At 41.7% G+C, this 24,037-nt stretch overlaps 1 protein-coding gene and 1 non-coding gene across 2 annotated transcripts in view; one reads left to right on the top strand and one right to left on the bottom strand.

Annotated features, from left to right (window-relative positions):
* Positions 1-24,037, bottom strand: part of LOC142427498 (uncharacterized) — a 113,996-nt gene that overhangs the window by 30,545 nt on the left and 59,414 nt on the right. The gene's annotated exons all lie outside the window — the stretch shown is intronic.
* Positions 5,458-5,564, top strand: LOC142428313 (U6 spliceosomal RNA). Its single transcript, XR_012780236.1, has one exon. It is a non-coding gene; the product is annotated as a U6 spliceosomal RNA (small nuclear RNA).

The raw sequence follows: 24,037 nt of genomic DNA on the forward strand, positions 1-24,037 counted from the left end.
TAAATGTCACTTTTAGAAGCCAAGTTATAATTTTAAATATTATATGAATAAGGAAGGCCATAAAAACTGATGACCTTTGACTTATGGTGTTGACAAGAATGATGAAAGTACCGTGGACAGGCTTTCAATAAAACAAACATCTGTTTCGAGTGAAATAGCCAGAGAGTCCCTTAGAATCAAGGATAGTGAGACTTTGTTTTGTGCAGCATTATCATTATCCCAGTCCCTTGAGAAAGACATCCTCCATGATAAAGTAGGGGATCAATGAAGAAGCTACATCATGAGATGGATTGACATGGTGGCTGTAACAATGGGCTCAAAAAGAGTCATTGTGATTGTGGTGCTGAACTAGGCATTCTTTAGTTCTGGTGTCCATTGAATCACGTAGAATTGGAATGCACTCTGGCATTTAACAGCATCAAAAAACAAATCAAAATACAAGGTTCTTCTCAGGTCAGGGGGAAAGGGTAGATGTTTTATGTGGGAAACACACCTAACAACGGGAAATTTTTAACAGAATACACTGTCTTGATCATTGCCTATATGTTGAAGCTCACTGTGTCTTGGCTAATTGTTGGCTGAAAATGTCTTGTCAACATTTACAGAACTTTAAGCGCCCAAGGTTGCTTGGGTGTAGGATGGTTGTTAGATCCTCCATGAAAGAGAAGAACTGTCTGATAAAGGTTTTCTTATCCATAATGCTCATGGGAGAAAGTAATCATGTCTTTAACAAACTGAATCACTGATTCGTTTTGACCTGCCACCCTTTTGGCTAAAAGTTGAGCATTTAATCATCGTGCCACATGATTTTGTGGTCCAGGTTCATCTAAGTATAACTTACATGCATCGACCTTTATTTCTGCAGATGAATGTTTATCTTCTTGTTGCCCCATGTTTAGACATTACATAGATTTCTTCAATGTCAGCACTATTGCTATTTTCTGCTCCTAAGAGTTTATTGCGTGGTGCTGCCTTTATGAATTGTATGATTTTAGAAGCACCTTGGACACTATCTGTAGTGCCAGAAATAGCTGCCGCAGTTGTGAAAACTAAGAGTGACTCCAATTATGGCCCAAACCCTGTAAGAAATATCAAAGAAGAATTGATACATTTGGGTTATGGTGTTAGGGAATACCATTAAATATATCATGAGTGGTCTGAAGGACAAACAGGTCTGTTTTCACATAAACACATCTTGAATATTTCTTTTTTTTTAAATATTTTTATTGGAGGCTTGTACAACTCTTAGCACAATCCATACACACATACATTGTCTGAAACACATTTGTATATTTGTTGCCATCATCCTCAAAAGATTTGCTTTCTACTTGAGCCCTTGTTATCAGCTCATTTCCCACCTCCACCCCCACTTTCCCATCCGTCATGAACCCTTAATAATTTATAAATTATTATTTTGTCATATCTTACAATGTCCAACATCTCGCTTAACTCACTTTTCTGTTGTCCAACATCTTGAATATTTCATGGAAGCATTCGAGCAAGACTTCATTGCACTCATTTGGTCATGTCATCAGGAGGAACTAGTCCCCAGAGAATGGTCTTGTGCTTGGTAAAGTAAAATGTCAATGCAAATGAGAGAGACTATCAATGAGATGAATATCACAATGGCTGCAGTGATCAGTCCAAACAGAGGAATGATTGTGCGCATAGTGCACGTCCGGGCAGCATTTCAATGTGTTGCACATAGGATCTCTGTGAGTTGAAGCCAACTCAAGCGTACCTAAGACTATCAACACATACAATATTATCCAGGTCACTGTAAGTTAACATTATTACATAAATATACATGTGGGAGCATGTATGAATACATCTGATTGCTTAAAGAAACTTTGAGATTCATAAGAGAAATTTTTCTTGCATTAAGGTTTCTTTAAGGATCTCTCTTATGTAAAGTAGTTATGCTTTGGGCTGAGATCTGCTCGTATACAGTTTAAAATAACCAGATGTTCCCTGGAAGAGAGGGCTTTTTACTCCTGTAAACAGTTATAGTCTCAGAAACTCACAATAGCATCACTGTGAGTTGGCATAGACTCTGTGGTGGTGTTTGGTGTTTTCGAATGTCTCTGGCTTTGACAACAAATAATTCTAGTTAGTACAGTCAATTGCAGACATATCTTATCAGGACATATAACTGTGAACTCTGTTGTATATATGGTCAAAGACAGACAAAGCCCATTCCAATGAAAAGAAGATACATTCAGATGCATGAAGATTCCCCAGAGTGTATACATGATAATCCCTAGAGGCGTGCTGAAAACATGGGGGAAACTGCAGCTTCTGAGCAGAAAGCATCCCTGACTCCTCTCTCGTGCATGTCCTGGAACCATGGCCTGTTGCAGGGAGGTTTGTGTCTGGGCTCACACAGACTTCCCATCAGTGTTACATGGCTGTGTACTCAGGATTCACAGAGCTGAGTTATAAATAAGTTGGCTCTTGGAAATGCCCTTGGTGATGCTGAGTCATGACTGGAGAGATGGATTGTAGTATATTTTCCCATCATGTTATTACCTCAACTCACTCCAGGCCCTTTCCTGGAGCCTGGCAATCCAGTGCACATAATAGCTATTTAAAGAGAATCCAGAGACAGCACAGGTGAAAGACAAGGTCTGTGAGGGCTTCACCACTCCTGGGCCTGACTCTTGTAGCTGCACCTGAGCCAGGACACCTGGTGATGAAAAGAAACAGAGTCATGTGCTCAGATGTTGCATCCCCAGACTTCATGTAGGAATCCCTGAAGCACTCACCTCCCAGAGTTGCCACCAGAAAGGAAAACCCACACATGCTTCATGTTCATGTGGATAAGATTTATGACACCCCAAAAGGCTATCCAGAGTGATGAGGATTTTGAATTTACATATACGGGTGCTGTGGCTTCATGTGGCTGCCAGAGGTATTTGCATATTGGAGGTGCATTTGTAAATCAACTTGAACAGGATAAAGGGAGGCCTCTGGGTCTGCTCCTCCCACTCAAAGAATGCTGCTAACTGTGCTTTTAGGGTAACCCAGATTTTTTTCTGAAGTCTTCACTTTATCTACTGCAGACTTCTCTTAATACACACAAGAGTGTAACCTGTTCTAGGAGTTATATGCAGCCACAAATCAAGGACATTTTTATTCCCAGTGATAGGTAGAGCAGATATCAACAGAGAGAGAGAGAGAAACAAACAGCCAGACAGAAAGGAGGATAAATGACTATGTAAAAAGATAGCTAATGAAAATATTCACCACAAACCAGAGCCATATCTCTTCTGATTCATGACACCTACATTAGTCTATATTTAAACAATGGAACGTTCTAGTGTGTTCAGGCAACATCCAAATCATCAAAAATATTGCTAAATTGGGTAACCATGACTTTACTTAAATTTACTGCCATATGTCTTCATACCAAGTTTAACTCAAGTGATGGTATTTTCATTTGCTTCATATTCTTGTGAAAGTTGAGCATTGAGTAAAGAATCATTGCATGTGAATTGTGGTGCTATTGAGGAATATTGGAATTACCATGGACTGTCAAAGGAACTAACGATGTGGATCGCAGAGTAAAGGTTAACTGATGAACCACCAGCAGCAGAAGCTGCTCAGGAGAAAGACTGGACTTTCTATTCCTGTAAACCGTTACAGTCCTGGAAACCCACAGGGCGGTCGCTATGAGCCAGCACTGACTTAATGCTAGTGGTTTTGGTTTGGCTAAAGGAACAAACAAATCTTTCTTGGAGTAGTACATCCAGAATATTCCTTAGAAACAAGGATGATGGTACTTCATCTCACATTTTTGAACATGATATCAAGAGACCCCAGTACTTGGAAAAGGGTATCATACTTGGCAAAGTAGAGGACAGTCAAACAGAATAAGGCCCATGAGGAGATGGAATGACACAATAGCTTCAATAATGGGCTCAGAGTTATGAACCATAATGAAAATGACTCAATATTGTACGTTGGTTTGTTCTTTTGTGTATAGGGTTGTTATGAGTTTGAAATGAATGAACTTAGCTAACCCCCCAAAAACACAACACAAAAAGCACATACTTAAGAATGAGAGGGGTGGGGGCTAGCCTGTCAATCAGGCAGCAGCTTGATGACCTCTTTGGAGGCACTAAGGAGACAAATAGCTCACTGGGGGTGGGACCCCCGCCCTCTCCCCATCACTAGACATCGCTTTTGACAAGCCACATGGAGAAAGGCTGATGGAGCCAGAGCCCTGGGAGTTATAGGAGCCATGTGGAGACCCCTGCCAGCGCTGCGGTGCTTCTACTGCCACTGGATTTACAAGGCTTTTCACCCATTGGCCTGTGATCTTCCTGCATCCATCATTACTTGGCTGTGTGAGTGTAACAAGGAATTTATGGACTAGTATTGCACATCTGGGCTAATATTGGGCTTATGGACTTGATCTGGACTGGGCTCGGATGTTTTCTTAATACCCAATTGTTCTTGTATATAAAGCTTTTTTCTTTCTCTTTTTTTTTCTCAAAAGCTTTTTTCTTATACACGTGAGTGTCTATGAATTTGTTTCTCTAGTCTACCTAGACTAACAAATATGCTGAAACCAATATCTATTGCTACTTATATCCTGGAAACTTATGGTTACACAAATTCATACCAAGTTCTCACACAGGATATTCATACAAAGTTCTCACACAGGATATTCATACAAGGATTGCATATGAATGAGACAAATAAGAATTGAAGAGGGACTGAGAATATTGAAGCACATGATGACCTCCCTTTCATGGTTCTGAATTTTACTAGTTAAACTAACGGAATACAAGCTCAATGATTATACTGCCAGTATCATCACCTACTTGTGTTCTCCTAAAGGCAGGCCGGCAGTTATTCACAAGACACTTGAAGGGGCTGAGCTTGGAAATCATCCCAGATTTGTGGTCTCTGGATTAGCAGACTAAATAAAATGTGGGCTTCTGTGATATCTTCAAAAGTGCCATCAAGCTGTATCTAAAAATGGATAAAAAACAATGAGCATGTGAAGTGATATGTTCCTGAATGAAGAGATAGAAAAGGAAGTTAGTGGTGTCCCTTTTAAAATAAGTAATAATATCTTCAAAAAGACCTGTTGCAGAAGCAGGACATCCAGAATTCTCATTGAAAATTAAGAGATGGTTTTTTTTTTTAAATCATTTTCTAGGGGGCTCGTACAATTCTTATCACAAACCTATCATGGATAATGGAGCAATGGTAGTACAGTGAGCTAATTGCTGGGTCAGTACTTTGAAAGTATCAGTCATTTCACTGGAGAAAGACAAAGTTTCTATGCCCATACATAGTTACAGTGCAAGAAACCTCTAGGGCAGCTCTACCCACAACTTTAAAGTTACTCTGTGTTGGAATCATTTCTATGGAAATGAGTTTGTATCTTTTGTTTTTGGTCTCTTGGAAGAAGTACAGGACAAATGCTATTAAAAAGCAAAGATGGTGTTTGCTTCGGCAACACATGTGCTATAATTGGAACGATACAGAGAAGATTAGCATGGCCCCTGCACAAGGATGACACACAAATTCGTGAAGCATTCCATATTTAAAAAAAAAAAAGTAAAGGTGATGAGGTATCAACCTCAATACATGGGATATGTTATGAATGGGATCCTCTGAAGAGACACAATTATTTGTTTTTTAAAAAAAGTTCAAGCAAAATAAACCACCTTCAGTGGCTGTGTTTTTAATAATAGCACAATAATTGTGTTAATTATGTAAGGCAAGGTAAAGATACTGCAAGCCTAGGAAGGATTTCATCTGTTGTAGAAAGGGACATTACCAGTGAGGAATGTTTCTTCAGGGCTTTTTATCAACATAAACAAATATAAGGAATAGGAATTCTCATTTATTGACCAACTGGACACATTTCAAACAGACTCATTCTTTTGATGAAGCCATGAGAAGATACGTCCAACAGTGTAAGAGCCAAATCTGCCATCTTTAAAAATCTAAAGAAAATATGTCACTGCCTGATGGAATAAAGAAAACTGTAGTGAAGAAGCAATGGTGACTCTGGATGAGCTAAGAATTCATGTCCTCTGGTAGACCTTTATATCTGGACTCTACTCAGGAAGTTTATTACACATTTCAAAAAACCAAGGCCCAAACTGGGATGCTGATACCTTATGTAACAAGCCTCAAGGCACATAAGGAAGACCATCACAGTTATCCAGTGCTTGGAACCACATATGCATTTGATAGCAATAGACAGCTTCAGAAAGCTCCATCCATTGTGCCCCGCCCATCACACTTTTACCTTATAATCTAACCTCAGGTTTCCAGCGATCACTACCTGACCTTACTTTGTATAATGCAAATACCCTAGGTTTCTGTAGTACTCACCATTTTGTAGTCAAGCTTCTGGAATAAAAATCAATGCACCCTCTAAATAAAAAGCAGAGACACTAGGACATTTGCAGTGAGGTGAACAGATTTGGTTCACAACCATTCAGAAGTTCAAATCCTTGTGATGCTTAAGTGTGCAAGACAGCAGTCCCAGGCTTCTGGCTCCCTAGACTGGCCTGTATTTTGGTATGTGTGGCAAATCTGCAACCTGAATGAGAAGAGGAGTGATCACTTAGGTATGTCAGGTTGTTGGCCTGCACTTCTTGCCCTAAGGAGTGCCCACCCTGTGCCCCTGAGCTGAAGATTAGGATTCAACCTGAGGTATTTGTTTTAATGACAGAGCCCACGCTATGCTAATAGAGTCCATTCTTCTCTTCGTCAGGTCCCCTTCATTGACATTCATGTAATAGAAGCAGGTATCTCCTAGTCTCAGAGGATGAATGGATTCCAGGTCTTCCTGAAAGGCAATTATGACCCTGGATTACTGTATAGCCTTGGGAATTCAATGCTTAAGTTGAGCGTTGGCCTAGGTTTTGAAAGGTTGACTTCATAGAGGAACCCACACACTTTAATTTGTTATCAAAATAGGTGAATTTTCAGGAAGAATCTATGTTTTCAAGCCAAAGTCAATAAACTCAATGCTACAATATTCTTATGCTAGTTTTATTGCTATAAAAACATTTACAATGTACTTTAAAAATTTACAGAATTATGAGGTGTGATCAATTATTTCAGTGCTGATACTATCTGTGTACCTTTCTACCAACAGTTTCTTCCCCTTTACATGTTTTTATCCTTTTCCCTGATTATCTCACTATAACACCTACATCTCACCCATAGTTTTGGATTTCTAGGGAGAGAGAAAAAGCTAGTATCTTGGCACCACTTGTGAAACTTGCTCGACCAGGAGCCTGGAGGGGTAGGAACACAAAATGAATGTGACGGGAAGAGGCTAAGCTGTGATAAAGTAGGGAGACATTAGCCTGATGTGGCTAGTCGGATATCCTAGATTGATGTCATTGGCATTGCCCTTTTCAACCCCCCGAGAGTTTCTTAGTCAGGGAGTTGTGAAGTGGCAGTTATTTGACAGGGGTGTATGTTTGTGCCCCTATAAAACTAATATGCAAGTCAGACTACTAGAAAAATACACAATTTATCTTTGACTCTGTCATGCCCAGTTGTCATAAATATCTGGAATATAAGGCTCACCATTCCCCTAGGTCTTTTTTTTTTTTACTTTAACAATTTATTGGGGCTGATACAATTCTTTTCACAGTTCATACATATACATACATCAATTGTATAAAGCACATCTGTACAGTCTTTGCCGTAATCATTTTTTTTCTCTTTTCTTCTTTTAAATTTTATTAGGGACTCATACAACTCTTACCACAATCCATACATATACACACATCAATTGTATAAAGCACATCCATACATTCCCTGCCCCAATCATTCTCAAGGCATTTGCTCTCCACTTAAGCCCCTTGCATCAGGTCCTCTTTTTTTCCCCCCTCCCTCCCCATTCCCCCCTCCCTCATATGCCCTTGGTAATTTATACATCGTTATTTTGTCATATCTTGCCCTATCCGGAGTCTCCCTTCCCCCCTTCTCTGCTGTCCCTCTCCCAGGGAAGAGGTCACATGTGGATCCTTGTAATCAGTTCCCCCTTTCCAACCCACTCACCCTCCACTTTCCCAGCATCGTCCCTCACACCCTTGGTCCTGAAGGTATCATCCACCCTGGATTCCCTGTACCTCCAACCCTCATATGTGCCAGTGTACAGCCTCTGTCCTATCCAGCCCTGCAAGGTAGAAATCGGATCATGGTAGTTAGGGGGAGGAAGCATCCAGGATCTGGGGGAAAGCTGTGTTCTTCATCGATACTACCTCACACCCTAATTAACCCATCTCCTCTCCTAAACGCCTCTATGAGGGGATCTCCATTGGCCGACACTTGGGCCTTGGGTCTCCACTCTGCACTTCCCCTTTCATTTGATATGATATATATATACATATATACACATACATATATACATATACACACATACAAACACACACTTATATCTTTTTTTTTTTTTTTTTGCATGATGCCTTATACCTGGTCCCTTGGGCACCTCGTGATCGCACTGGCCGGTGTGCTTCTTCCATGTGGGCTTATTTGTTTCTGAGCTAGATGGCCGCTTGTTCACCTTCCCCTAGGTCTTAAGTCCAGGTTTCAATCTCAGAGCTCTGAGGCAGGCTGGTTAAAGAACAAGGTTGGACCTACTTGATCAGCATTCTTTCTTTTTAAAAAAATCATTTTATTAGGGGCTCATACAACTCTTATCACAATCCATTCATACATCAATTGTGTAAAGCACATTTGTACATTCGTTGCCCTCATTATTCTCAAAATATTTGCTTTCCACCCAAGCCCCTGCCATCAGGTCCTCATTTTTCCCCTCCCTCTCCACTGGCCCCTCCCTCACAAACCCTTGATAATTTATAAATTATTATTTTGTCATATCTTGCTTTGTCCCACGTCTCCCTTCATCCACTTTTCGGTGGTCTGTTCCCCAGGGAGGAGGCCACATGTAGATCCTTGAAATCAGTTCCTCCTTCCAACCCACCCTCCCAAAATCCTCCCGGTATCACCACTCACCCCACAGGTCCCTAGGGGATCATCAACCTGGATTCCCTATGTTTCCAGTTCCCATGTGTACCAGTGTACATCACCTGGTCTAGCCAGACTTGCAAGCCCATTTGTAGGCCACTGGATATCCCCTTACAGAAGGGTCTTGGAGAGGAGACAAACCAGTCAGGGTACGATGTAGAAACGAAAACTACAACTTTCCTCTAGTTCCAAAAAGCTCCCACCCTCCCCCCGCCCACACACACACTGTCATGGTCTGAATCCTACCTTGATCAACATTCTTAATCTAAGCTTGAGTAATTTTAAGTCCTTCCAGAAAAAGTTAAGTTTGTGAAAAAAAAATCCCCCCAAAACACCCCAAATGGTGATAGTAACAGTCAAGAGAACTACAGCTACATTACATTGGATGAAACAGGGGAATAACACCTCTTTACAGTGCTGGAAATATATTACATTGAGGAAGAAAGCTAATAGTGCCTGGCTATAAAAATACATAGCATCTGGGGTCTTAAAGGCTCAAAGATAAACAAGTGGCTGTCTAGTTCAGAAACAGCACAAGCCCACATGGAAGAAACACATCAGCCTGTGTGACCACAAGCTGTCAAAGGGATCAGGTATCAAGCATCAAGAAACAAAAAATCATATCATTGTAAATGTGAGTGAGTGCAGAGGGGACTCTCAATGCCCATCAGTAGCCAATTGGACACACCTTACTGAAGGGTTATGGGGAAGAGATGAACCAGTCAGGGTACAGGGTAGCAACGATGAAACATATAACTTTCCTCTAGTTCTTAAATGCTTCCTCCCTTCCACTATTATGATCCCAATTCTACCTTACAAATCTGGCTAGACCAAAGGATGTACATTGGTATAGATACCAACTGGAAACACAGGGAATCCAGGACAGATGACTCCTTCAGGACCAGTAGTGAGAGTGGCGATGCCTGGAGTGTGGAGGGAATGTGAGGTAGAAAGGGGGAACTGATTACAAGAATCTACGTATAGTCTCCTCCCTGGGGGATGGACAGCAGAGAAGAGGGCGGGGGTGGGGGGAGACAACAGACAGTATAACATATGACAAAATAATAATTTATAAATTATGAAAGATTCATGAGGTAAGGGGGAATGGGGAGGGAGGGGGAAAATGAGCAGCCAATATTAAGGGCTCAAGTAGAAGGCAAGTTTTTTGAGGATGATGGTGGCAACAAATGCACATATGTGCTTGACACAATGGATGTATGTATGGGTTGTGATAATAATTGTACGAGCCCCCAATAAAATGATTTTTAAAAAGATATTACCTTGAGAATTGGGTTCACCTGACTAAAACATGCTATTGTCAATGGCTTCCTCTGCATGCGAAAGATGGGCACTGAATTAGGCAGGCAGAAGAATAATCAATGTAGTTGAGTTGTAGTTCTGGCCAAGAACACCCCAAGTACCATGAATAGCGATGGTACAAACAAGTCTGTCTTGGCAGAAGTAATATCAGATAAGTAATTTCAGAGGGCTACTTAGCGGTAAAGATGGTGAAAGTTCGTATTAGATACTTTGGACAAGTTATCAAGAGAACAGTCCCTGGAGTAGGATGTTAAGTTGGATAAAGTGGAGGGGCAGTGAAAAATAGGAATCCCTCTATTGAATGGATTAACAAAGTGACTGCAACAATGGGTTCATCCTAAATTGTGAGGTTGGCACAGGAGAGTGTAGTGCTTTGTTCTGTAGTTCACTCAGTGCCTGTGAGATGGAACTGACTCAATGACAGCTAATATGACAACAGCCCCAGAAACCACAAATAAACACCCAAGGCCTGCATAAAGACATGCTAGTGTGCTAGTTATTTTTACAAAGTTATTATTTTTCTTATTAAAAAAGGGAAGAAGTTTCTTTAGTTAAAAAAAAAAGGAACAAACAAGGTGACAACAAAATCAGTGAGGACTTCCTACCCCTCAATATACCATTCTTTTGGAGGCGAGCTGAAGCAATTCTCTAAGCTCCACACGGGCTGCCATATGGCAGAGTATTTTCATGAATGTGGGCTCTAGGGTAAGGACAGCACACAGTCATCAGTCGTGACATTTTGTCTTTCAAGGGAAGTGTAAATCATATAGGCCTCTACATTGAGGGGTCAGTTGGAGGATCAAAGGATCCAGCAGAACAAGGAACTAATGAGAGTTGAGTGGGTTTCAGGCTGCTTTAAAGGTCGATGGGCAATTAAATCAAAATAAAATTTCATGAGACCCTTCCAGACTAACTGTAAGATAGATGAAAATTAAAGATTCTGGCATCTAGAGACTACATTATTCGCATAGGATGAATAAACATTTTTCCTTGTTTTTTTGTTTGTTTAAGTTCAAGTTATTGGGTTCACACATAACAATAGTTTTGAAAGAACACTTACTAATACTTTCTAGGAGACCAGAAATAACCTGTTATCAATGTTCCTGTGGCCCTCACCTGAGACCGCAGGCTGCTCCTGCTGCAAAAGGTGGATGGACTGGCATCAGGTGGGGATTAGTCATTTTTCTCATCACTATATGGGAGCTCGACCAGGAGTCCCATTTCGGCAACTGGCTGGAGATGCTCCGATGTGTACATGCGCCTTGGGCACCACCATTAGGAGCCTTGTCCCCTTCCACTGGGACCGAGTGGGGACTTATTTTTCTCGTCGCCACTTGGGAGGTCAACTGGAAGGTCCTGTTAAGGCAGCAATAGATCACAGGGAGGGAGCTGCCCTGCTCCATAGGAAACCCTGACCAAAAGCAGGTTGTCTACCAATGTTCTAGCACCAGAATCACCACTAACATGAGGTGTGTGACAGGCAGGTGAGGGGGCTGCCACCGTTTTGGTCCCAGTGCATAGTGGGGACTGGCATCCACAGACAGCCATAGCCCAGGCCAGCAGAGTTGGAGGTTATCCAAGCCCAATGGAGGCTCCCTGGCCGTGTCCTATCCTCCCTGCAGTTTAAGAGTCTGTCTTAATCCCAGAGAAGGCAGCTTCATCCCATTGGCTCCTCAACTAAGCACACACACCCAATGAAAACCTGCAGTTCCTCTTTTTCTGAGCAGGGTTACCATGGTAACAACACATCCCTATTTGGGTAAAACTAATATGTCTCAAGAAGGTCTAAACTCAGCTCACGTTCCCCATTAGAGGGTGAATCATCCAATGCTTGGTGAATTCTGCTTCACAGCAATAGAAAGAGCTGACATCAAAGGAACAAAACGTGACGTCACTGTGAATGGTTGGCCACCACATGCCAGTTGTCCCTGTGATAACTTTTCTGACACCTCCTGCTTAAAAACCAAAGGTCAGAAGGATCGTTAGGCCCCGCTTTCATGGTCTGTATTCGTACTGAAAATAAAGATTAAGCAAACTTTTGCCCTTCTGCTCCACAAGAGTTTCTGTCCTCCCTGAGCTCGCCTTAGCACACCTGCGTTACCTTTTCCAGGTGTACTGTCCCAGTCAAACAACCCACCTGACCCCACTAAGTCCCTGCCTGCCCGAGGAGGGGCCCCAAGGAGGCTGCAGCTATGGCTCAAAGGAAGCACAGTAAGAAATGCCAGTGAAGGAGTGAGGTGACCTACTCTGTGTATGTGCACAAGGTGCTCAAGTAGCTCCACGCGGACTCCAGCATCTCGTCCAGGGCCATGGGCATCGTGAACTCACAAACCAATGACACCTTCGTGCACATCACCCATCAGGCACCTCAACTACATATTCCGAACTGCTCGACCATCACTGCCAGGGATATCCAGACAGCTGTGCACCTGCTACTACCTGGATAGCTGGCCAAGCGCGCCATGGCCGAGGGCACCAGGGCCAACGCCCACTACACCAGCTCCAAGTAAATTGACCTTCAGCCTCACAACGTTCAAAACCCAAGGGCCTGTTTCAGGGCCACTTCCATTTTCATCCCAGAGAAAGAAGTCAAACACATTGGTAATACCTAATTTTTTGTTTGATTGTTTCGCTTTGGTTTTTGACTCATGCATAGTTTATTTAGTTCGATAGTTTTCATGATGGAGACCTTTTCTTTTTGAATACCCTTTGCGACACTTAATGTACATATCCCACAATTCAACCATTCAAACATCACAAGAACTGTACAATTAGTACAACAATCAATTTCACAACATTGTCTTTTTTCCCACCATGACTAAATCGCCTTTAAAATGACTTCTGTCATCACCATTAGTTCTAGTGCTCAGTTCCCTCCTTCCTTCATTCGTTGATCCCCAAAGCCCCTTCCTTTCCCCAACTCAGACACCACCCACCCCCACCCCAACGAGACATCCCCTACAAACCCTCCCATCATTTCTTATCTGTAGGCATCCACTCCTGTGCTTCACAAACTGAGAAACCCAACAGAAACGATAACGAACAGAAAGAAATTTTAGTGGGAAGGAAAAATAAAACATAGTAATATATAGATAAAAATATAAACATAAAGAAAAAAAACCCACCATCAATATTTTAAAGCCAGGGAGGACGTTTCTCTTATGGACCAGCAAGATATCTTGCACCTAGAACAGAGTCTGGTCGGGTCCAGAGGGAGGTCAGCAGAACAGGACCCTGGGGCTCACCTTTGAGCTGAGGAGGCACAAGGAGTCTCCGGGAGGAGGCGCCGCTGTGGGGAAGGAAACAAGGGAGGGGGTTAGGAGACCCGCAAAGAGAGAATCAGGGAACCCTGAAGCCCCAAACCCAAGGCGGGATCCCCTTTCTCCAACAGGGAATCCCACCATGAACCCCAACCAATCCGAAAGTGGGGAAATAGGACTGGCTTCTGGGACAGCCGCCCATCTCTCACCAAGAGAAGCGCTGGCAGGGCTCCTGGGGCGAGAAAGGGTGCTTGCACCCTAGTCAGCAGACTGCTGTGTGCAGCAGGGGCACCCTAAAATAGCCTCTGCCCACTCGCACGTCCCCGATCCCAGAGCCTCCCACCTGGGAGCGCCAGCAACAAGGGGCTCAGGCTGTGAGCGCTTCTCTGGCACCGCGAGCAGAGCATGGACAGTAGGAGCCTTGCCATGAACTGGAGTTCGGAATAAGACACCGCCACTTCCTGCCCTTTCTGGGCGTGACCCGGGGTGGGAGGAGCTGGCAGGGTCAGGGAGGAGTAGGGTCTCTGCCTTCACTTCCTCTCAAGGCAGTTTTTGTCCCGCTCATTTCTGCTGCTGCACCAACACAGGTGCCTGGTGGGGTGGGCGGGGCCTGGCGCGCCTGGGGCGGGGCTTGGGGAGGAGCCAGGAAGAGGCGGTCCCTGCCAAAGGGCCCACACCTGCGGCTGAGACTGCAGCTGCAAAGACTCAGTCCGCAGACCACAGCCCACACCAGGCCGGGCCTGGGGAGCCCTGGAGCTCAGGCAGGATGTCAGCCTCTAGGGTGGCGCGGAGCAGCAGGAGAAAAACCGAGAAGAAACCTGCCGCTTGGGAAGAAGCGAAATTGTTGGCGGGCGCCATGGCAGTCATGAATGACATGTGAAGACGGAGAACTTTGTGTGATGTGACTCTCATGGATCAGGAAAGAGAGATCCCTACTCATCGTGTGGTCCTGGCTGTAGCCAGGCCAGTATTTAATGTCATGTTCACAACTGACACGCTGGAATCAAAGTCCTTTGACGTAGAACTCAAAGACACCGACCTGACATTATTGAACACCTGGTGGAATATGCTTACACTGTGAATAGCAACCATGAATAGCAACAATGTGCAGTCTCTGTTGGATGCAGCAAACCAGTACCAGATTCAGCCTGTGAAGAACATGTGTGTTGATTTTTTGAAAGAGCAAGTGGATGCTTCAAACTGTCTTGGTCTAAGCGTTCTAGCAGCGTGTCTAGACTGTCCTGAGTTGAAAGCCACTGTACACGCCTTTATTCACCAGCATTTCACTGACGTTTACAAAACTGAGGAGTTTCTCTAACTTGATGCTCAGCGAGTAACATGTCTGCTCAATCAGGACCCCTGACCGTGAGCACAGAGGAGCAGGTTTATGATGCTGCCGTCAGGGGACTGAGACATGATGCGCCGAATCGCCAGCCTTTTATGATTGATGTCCTCGCTAACGTCAGAATTCCTCTCATCTCCAAGAATTTCTGGTGTAAAACCGTCCCAGTTGAACCCCTCATTCAAGACAACCCTGATTGCCTTAAGATGGTGGTGAGTGGAATGAGAGAGCATCTACTGTCTCCTGAGGATCGGCAAGAACTGGCAGATGGAAAAAGGCCTCGAAGACCACAGTCTTGTAGATATTTTAACCCAAAGTTAGAAAAAGGTGCATATTCTACACGATCCTGCAGTGAGAATATAACTGCAGAAATGTCATTTGATGCGTGTTTTGTTCTTTAAAATGAGCTGTGTTGATAACTATTTTGTACATTGAACCACGCGTTTTTGGTCTTCAAGTAGAACAGTTTAAATAACTGAAGAATTGATCCCTGCTTTTCCAAAAAGTCTCATTCAATAAAGTGTGTTATTCCCTGAAGCCAGCATTATTAGAATTCTATCACAATGTGTTCAGTATTTATATTAAATGCGCCAATCCCTCCCTTATTTTTGTTATAAAACTTTGTCTTGGAAATATTTTGCCATTTACTAGGACCTATCTATATATTTTTCATAATAATTATTTCTAATATAATGATTGCAGAGGCAGCTTTTGTTAGAAATCATTTATCTTGCCTCATCGAAAGTGAACGTTAGCTTATAGTCTGATGTAAGTAGACTACTTATTATACAGGATTGTTTAGTAATTATTTTTAAATTCTTGTACTTGGCATTTTTGGGAAATGTTGGAATGATATTAGCTATTAATCAATGAGACCCACCCATAGGTCCCCTATACCTACCAGAAATGGTGGCTTATTATTATTATTAAATTGATCTTCAGAGAACGTTTTCAGTAGTAACGTAATTATCCAGAATTAAGCTAATCTACTTTTTTTGAGCTAATAAACTTATACACTATTATCTCTATATATTCCTTGAATATAAATGATGACAGGAGGAAAATGTGTATTAATTTGCAGATGAAAAATGACAGAATAGAAAATCTTATTCTTTTTTCTGAATATTGCCAGGAAATGACCTCTTGGCTCTCTATTTTAAAGGTAAATCATACCATTCTGAGGAGGCCAGGGAAGAGAGAACTTTTAATCTATGAGAGTAGGATAATTGAGTTTCAAATAGTTCACTGAGAAATGTAATTAAAAAGTTAAAAGTTTTCTATTTTTCCCTCAACTTTTGGAAGACTATGATCCTGAGGGAAGGAGAAGGGGGGTATGTTGAGCAGAAATTATATGAACTGTTGTGCATTTCAAGGCAGGTTCAGCATTACCATTGGTGTTCTAATTGGAAAATTCTCCTCTAGAGATGACAGACTATTTCTTGTGCTCCTCATTTTAAGTGGGGCTTCCTCTTTTGGTTTGATATCTCTGCATAATGCAGGTGATGGGTTCCGTGGTCCTTTGTGTGCACTGTAGTTTGACAAAATAGCAGGCCATTCTTAGGCCTGGCACACTCTTGATAGATGTTTATGTAGACAACCTAGTTTTTTAATTTGTTTTCCCTCTTACCATATGTATAGATGTTAGGGATATATTTCTTCTATTGATTACATTGAGTTGGGTATTTCTCAACCTACTGACATTCACATATGAGACAACTTCCAATTCTGTTTAAGACCCATGCCTCTATCCTTTTCTGGGAATTTTATTACATACCCTGAAGTCATTTAAGACTCTTGTCTACACTTTCTATTTATTATACATTCTATAATGAATGTTGGATTTACAGTGTGAACATGGCAATGGTACTTTCATTTTCGTATTCTAACTAGGACCAACAACTCTGTTTTTTCAATAGAATGTGAACACATGTTCTCTTATAAACTTTTATAATTAATAGTGTGATAGACAAGACAGTTTTCATATGTTGAAATATACTATGTGGTTCATTTTGCATAAGCATGAATATAAATGAAAGAGAGGTGTAATACTAAAAAAAGAAATGAAAATAATGAAGTCATCTTTATGGACATCACAGAAAGCATGTTCTCCCTTTATTTACTGCTTAATAGAGATTAATTTCCTGTTAATAGAGGTTACTGCTCTCAACCCAGATTAGGTGGGTGATAGGATTGAGATGGAAAAACCCTTGCTTACAGTTAAACCTTATACATGCCAATTAAATGTTTTTGTAAACTGTGTTTCTCTACATAGTTGTAAGTGATGATGTAGCAATCCCTGGCGACACAAAGTTCAAGATCGTGGATGCTGTTTGAAAGGTGAGCAGGTACCGCCCACCAGCTGGTCCCTTGCACAGTTAAACTGACAATTGGTGTCCAAAAAGATTACAGTTTAGAGATCCCTATGGGGGCAGTTCCAGTCTCTATAAAGAGTGATCTTTAGTCAAAATGGACGGTACATATACAAAACAACATGTCATTCTCAAATGTGATGCAGTCTGGACTCTCTCTATAAGATATTAACCACATGTTTCTTCCTGGTGCTCCTAATCTGAATTCTAGTCCTAGTCAACTGTTTTGGATAATGACAAGTTTGCTCTTTATGATACATCTTAGGTATAATAAATAATTTTCATTTTGTCTTTTAAACTTGGTAGATTATCCTGAGGCCTCTGGCTTCACATACTAATTTCATTACATTTTGAAATTACTTAATTGCTATTTATGTTTTCTTTATTCATTGCTACACTTGACTTATTCTCTATTAGAATGTGATCATCTCTAAGTCTCCTCACTATTTTTTTTAAAAAAGAATAAATTTTATTGAGGACTCTTACAGTTCTTGTACCCATACATCAATGGTATCAAGAACATTTGTACATATGTCACAATCATTTCCTAGACATTTCTTTTCTTCTTTTTTAAAATCAATTTACTGGGGGTTCGTACTACTCTTATCAAAATCCATCCATCCATCCATTGTAGTCTTTTCACTTCGTTTGCAGATTTCAATGTGCTCTGCAAATAATTTTGTCCCACGGTCTCCACGTCTATGAATAAGGGCTCTTTTTCACACAGCACTCCATTTCTAGAACCATGTGTCCTGAACACTTCTATTGGACAAACTACAGCGATTTGGTAAAGAATACTGATTGGACAAGACATTGAAAAAATACTCAGTTCAGTTTTCAATGTAAAATAAAATTTAAAAACCTTCAATAAGACTAATGAGTTAAATTTGAGGTATGGCAACACAGAAAATCAGCCTACAAATGTGATGGGCGTATTCAGATAAATGAAAATTTATCTTAATAATGAGTGTTTCTTTGAGGTAGAAACATTTTTCAGAACTAAGTTTTGTGGGAAACTAAGTTTTGTGGGGATTCGTGCTAACCTGGCAAGGGTTAGACTATAGCTATGTTTGCTATATGTAATTTGTTTTGTTTTGTTTTCTCCACAGAGGAGCAGATTCTTCCCACTCTAAATTGTAATGCAGGATTGTGATGCTGGGAATCTACATGGTGATGAAGTGGGAGAACAGGGAGTTTTCTGTGTGTTCTTCTGATTGAGGCTGAATCTTTTATAGCACCTGGGCAGTAAGACTCTGACCTTCATGCCTGTGGTGTAGTTTATAGTTTGGCCTGTCCGTGTTCCTTTACTTCATTGCAGTATCTCCTTTCTTTATCTTGGATCTTTTAATACTTGTTCACTATACCCTCACACTTAGGTCTCATGGGTAAGATATGGGGTGTGTGGTTGATAGGGAAAATATTTTACCTCCAGATATGAAAAGTCAATGGAATTGACCTTCCGCTGGTGAGAAATCTTTTGAGTTGTTAAAAGTCTCCCTCTCCAGTGTCTGAAACCCAGGGCTTATTTTGAAAGTTCACGTAAAAATCTGGAGGGGTTTTATAGTCAAAGCCCACAAAATGTGGTGCTTCACTAATGACTGGCCCCAATAGTTTCTCACTGTCACAGCAAACAGTACTCAATCTCTAGAAATTTATAAATTTTTAATTTACATTTTTGTTTTATTTGGTTTTTGTTTTTTCAAATACATGGGTTCAGTAGCTTCTGATTCAGGTAAGCAGAATGAAGCCATGCCCCTCTAAATAGACCTCCTCCAGATTTCGGATGACTTTCGATATGCCAATTCACTTCAGTTCTCTGATGGGTGCATGGAAGGACTCTCAGCATCAGTGCATCCATGGCTCACATTGCAGAATAAGGAATAGATGCCTGACTCAGAGGAGGAAGAGTCAGACGAAGAGAGAAAGAGCAGGTGTCCAGAGTGGAAATGGATGGGCAGGGGTCCAGAGAGGGCCTAGAGCTTGTACGTGGGCAGAGTGTTGTGATTATCTCCACGTGATTACACATTATAGAGGTATGAGTGGATAGATAGTATGGGGTGTTCCATCGTCCAGCACCGGGAAACTGATCTACATTTGATCAACCCTTATGCTTTGTCCCTAGGTTCTTTGAATTGAAACCTGAGAAACCAATGCCCTGGCCTTGAAATGAAGAGCCTCCAACGATTGCTGAGTTTCCATGAGCCCTACGCACTTGAATTGTTTTAGGACCAGTCAGGCAAGGAAGGATTTTTTTCCCAGAAAATAGGTACTGCACTCTAGAAAATTTCTGAGTTTGTAGAGATATGTCCTAATCTTATGGCATCTTGCCAATCTTTTTCACAACATTGATGCTATTTTTTAAATTAAATTTTACAACTTATGTTAATCTTGCCAATGTATCTTTAACATATCTTGCAAATTAATTAAATTTATTTAGGGAATACTGTCAGACTTACGGTGATAAATTAATATTTCCTTATATTTCAAATATTGTATTGCTTGGTTTGAATGTTTTCTTAATAATTTACACACTTTTGTATTATTCAATTGGTTGTTTTTCAATTTTTCTTATGTTACATTTTGTGTGCTGGTTTTTATGTGAAAAGAGGAAGTAAGCAAATTACGCCTAATGAAATAATATTTTGGTATACGTTATTTTAACTGAGTAAGAAAAAATAAGTTCATGGAAGATATAGCTGACTATTTATGAAAACACACTCATTCCATAAGTAGTAATAGTGAAGATGATATAGTAAAATGAGTAAGACTTCCCCCACACCCACCCCAGTGAGTCAGTGAAACATCACTCTACTTCATCACAGACACAGAGGAATGACCCCTTGATTGGTCAGTATTAGTCCACGAGAAGCTGATTTTGTCAGATCTCATCTATGAAGTCAGTGAAATTATAGGGGTCGAGTATAAATGGATACATCTGTACCAGTCATGACCAGCTGTCAAACCACATCATGAGATCATGAGATTCACCCCCACTAGCCATCAGGATTCCAGACCACATTTCAGATGAGCAGATGAGCTATGCTGGTGTGTGGCTCTGTCAAATTCTTCAGGTTTCCTCTTATTTATACCTGATGTAGATCAAAAATGCATTCATGGATGTGAATTATGTGTACATACAAGTGCCCTATGGAGTTGAACGCTGAAGCCATCACCTCTGATACCACAATAAACAAGGACATTGCCATATAGGTTGCTCTTGAATCACTGACACTGAAGTGCATGCATCAGGAGTGACTATGGAGCTGTATTTTCCTATTGGCAGCCGTGCTGGGTAAGCTAAGACATGGATGAGGCCAGAGGGAAGACTGTGGCAGCTCCAGAGCCCTCGCCTTATGGTTTACTTCCTCGCAGGTGTGCACGCCTAGATGGAGTTAGTAAAGTCTGGGGCCCAGGTGCAGAAGCCAGGAGCGTAGGTGAAAGTGTCCTGCAGGACTTCTGGACACACCTTCTCCAGCTACGATATGAATTGGGTGTGACAAGCACCAGGAAAAAGCCTTCAGTGGATGGGCTGGATCAACACCCACACTGGGAAGTCAACATATGTCCAGAGCTTCACACAGGGCTATGTCTTCTCCTTGGATGCCCCAGTAGCACAGCTTATCTACAGATTAGCAGCCTGAAGTCCAAGGACACTGCCCCCTGTGACTGTGTGAGACACACGCTGTGAAAACTCACATCCTGAGAGTGTCAGGAAGCCTGAAGGGATGGCAGCTGTGCTTCAACCCCCTCTTTATTTACAGAGTATGCACCTAGAGATGAGAAACAAAGAAAATGACTTCCTGTGAAATTAGCTCCTCAAGGGAGGAGGATACAAAATACCTTGGTGTGTAGACTTTCCCCATCTCTCTGTGTCAGTACTTCATCACAGGACCACAAACCATTCAGACTCCATGAAGTGTCATTTCACCATCTGCAGAGACAATGGCAAGAACACAGTTTGTCTGCAAATGGACATTATAAAGTGGAAGACAAGGTTGTCTATTACTCCGTGAGAAAGACAGCGAGAGGAGGTCAGTGTGATCCCAGAAACAAACTCCCTGCAGGGAGAGATCTGGGCCGCACGGGGTGCGCAGGACCCACAGATCACAGGCTACAACCCAAGAACAGGTGCAGATGAGCAGTTTCAGGACTGGTTCCTGTTGTGCTCTGGGGACGCTTCTCCATCTCACTGTTTCACCCAAGGGGTTTCTCCCATTTTTATGAGTCCTGGTCTACAATTGATATTCATGAAGCAAACAATTGTCACAGGAGAAGCTATTGTCCCATGCAGAGAAGGTCGCCTGTTTTACATGTTAGAGAAATGACTCCACCTGAAATTCCAAACACTAGTGTTTGATGAACCCCAGGAATCCTGGGAAACTTTCCCAAACTCATTGAGTGCAGCTGGAGGCGCTGTGTGGTGAAAGCAGTTCAACACTGGAACACGAGCTGAATGTTAGAGAACAGTTCTGTTAACCTGCTTCTGAAATACTGACTCATTATAGAGATCTCAGTGGCTTACTACACATGAAACCCTCTTAGGGTTTCAGGGTGAAGTCAGTAGGGTCTGGTTTAGGATGAGTAACATGTCAGAGCAGAATGACGTTCACCTCTGACCCTCTGTCCTCTCACACAGAAATGTCCCGGCTGGAGCCAACTATGACTTGGCATTGCCTTTTCCCCTAGTGTTTGCTCTTTTCTAGTTCAGCACTGGTTCACAGTTCATGTGCTCAATGTAAACATGTTCATATATCAAGATCTATATTTTTAAGTGTATGCTCTTTTGAGTTCTCCCTGACGCAAACAGCAAGATGAATTAAGTTTGTTTGTTTGTTTACATTGTTGTAGTTAGGTGCCATCGAGTGGGCTCTGTGCATCCGAACAAAGCACTGCCTGGCCCTGGGTCACCGTCACCATCCGTGTTTGAGCCTGTTGCGGCAGCTACTGAGGGCCTTACATTTTTCACGACCATCTACTTCACCAGTCATAATGCCATTCCCCAAGAACTGGCCCCTCTTGATCTTATGTCCAAAGTGTATTAGATGAAGTCCTGCCACGCTCACTTCTACAGAGAATTCTGGCAACACTAGTTCCCACACAGGGATCTACTACATATTAAGTATCCGTCCCCAATGCCATCATCCAAAGGTATCAAGTGTTCTTTGCTTTTTCTAATCTATGGTCAAACATTTTCGGGTGTATGCCAATTAAACTACTGTGGCTTCTGTCACGTGCACCTCATTCCTCAAGGTGAAATCTTTATAATTAGCACTTTAAAGCGATCTTCCACAGTTTATTCCTCAAATTCAATATGTGATTTAATGTAATTGTGGCTACAAGTAAAATGAGCTCTTGAAAGATGACACTCTTTAGTCTTTCAAAGTGGGTGCATTGATGTGTGTGTGTGTGTGTGCGTGAGTGCAAGTATGTGTCACTTGAAATTCTTTTGTAGGAGATGTTTCTTTCTGTCCCTGTTTATTTTATTCATTCAACCATTTATTAATGTGGTGAAGACTCAGTGATATTGTTTTTCAACTTTACATCATAATCCAAATCTATATTGTGTTTTGTCACTGTTCAAAATTGTCCAACTTTTTTATTATATTGGGAATATTTTCGTTTCATTTTTCATTACGCATTTCCCTTTATGTATTTTCAATTGCACTGTACATGTATAACAATTTCAATTTCTTGAGCCACATAGCCAAGGAAATGGAATATATAGAGTGAAAACTAGGTGCTGTGTGCACTTTATTTTGCCATTAGGTTTACAGTCTTTATTCACCTTAGAGTCACCTTCAGAGATTGTTTCATACACTTTTAAAAAACATTTTATTAGGGGCTCATACAACTCTTATCACAATCCATACATAATGCATACATCAATTGTATAAAGCACATCTGTACATTCTTTGCCCTAATCATTTTCTTTCTTCTTTTTTTCTTTGTTTACATTTTATTAGGGGCTCATATAACTCTTATCACAATCCACACATATACATACATCAATTGTACAAAGCACATCCGTACATTCTTTGCCCTAATCACTCTCAAAGCATTTGCTCTCCACTTAAGCCCTTTGCATCAGGTCCTCTTTTTTTCCCCCTCCCTCTCGCTCCCCCCTCCCTCACGAGCCCTTGAAAATCCCCAGATTGTTATTTTGTCATATCTTGCCCTATCCAGAGTCTCCCTATCCCCCCTTCTCTGCCGTCCATCTCCCAGGGAGGAGGTCACATGTGGATCCTTGTAATCAGTTCCCCCTTTCCAACCCACTCACCCTCCACTCTCCCAGCCTCACCCCTCACACCCCTGGTCCTGAAGGTATCGTCCACCCTGGGTTCCCTGTGCTTCCAGCTCCCATATGCACCAGTGTACAACCTCTGCCGTATCCTGTCCTGCAAGGTAGAATTCTGATCATGGTAGTTGGGGGAGGAAGCATCCAGGATCTGGTGGTACTACATCACACCCTCACTGACCTATCTCCTCTCTTAAACCCCTCTCTGAGGGGATCTCCAGTGGTCGACACTTGGGCCTCAGGTCTCCACTCTGCACTTCCCCCTTCATTCACTATATATATATATACATATATATATATATATACATATATATACATATATACACACACACACACACACACACACACACATACATACATATACACACACAAACATATATATATTCTTTTTTTGTTGCATGATGCCTTATACCTGGTCCCTTTGGCACCTCGT

The sequence above is a fragment of the Tenrec ecaudatus genome, chromosome 15, assembly GCF_050624435.1.
Source record: "Tenrec ecaudatus isolate mTenEca1 chromosome 15, mTenEca1.hap1, whole genome shotgun sequence".
Classification (NCBI taxonomy): domain Eukaryota; kingdom Metazoa; phylum Chordata; class Mammalia; order Afrosoricida; family Tenrecidae; genus Tenrec; species Tenrec ecaudatus.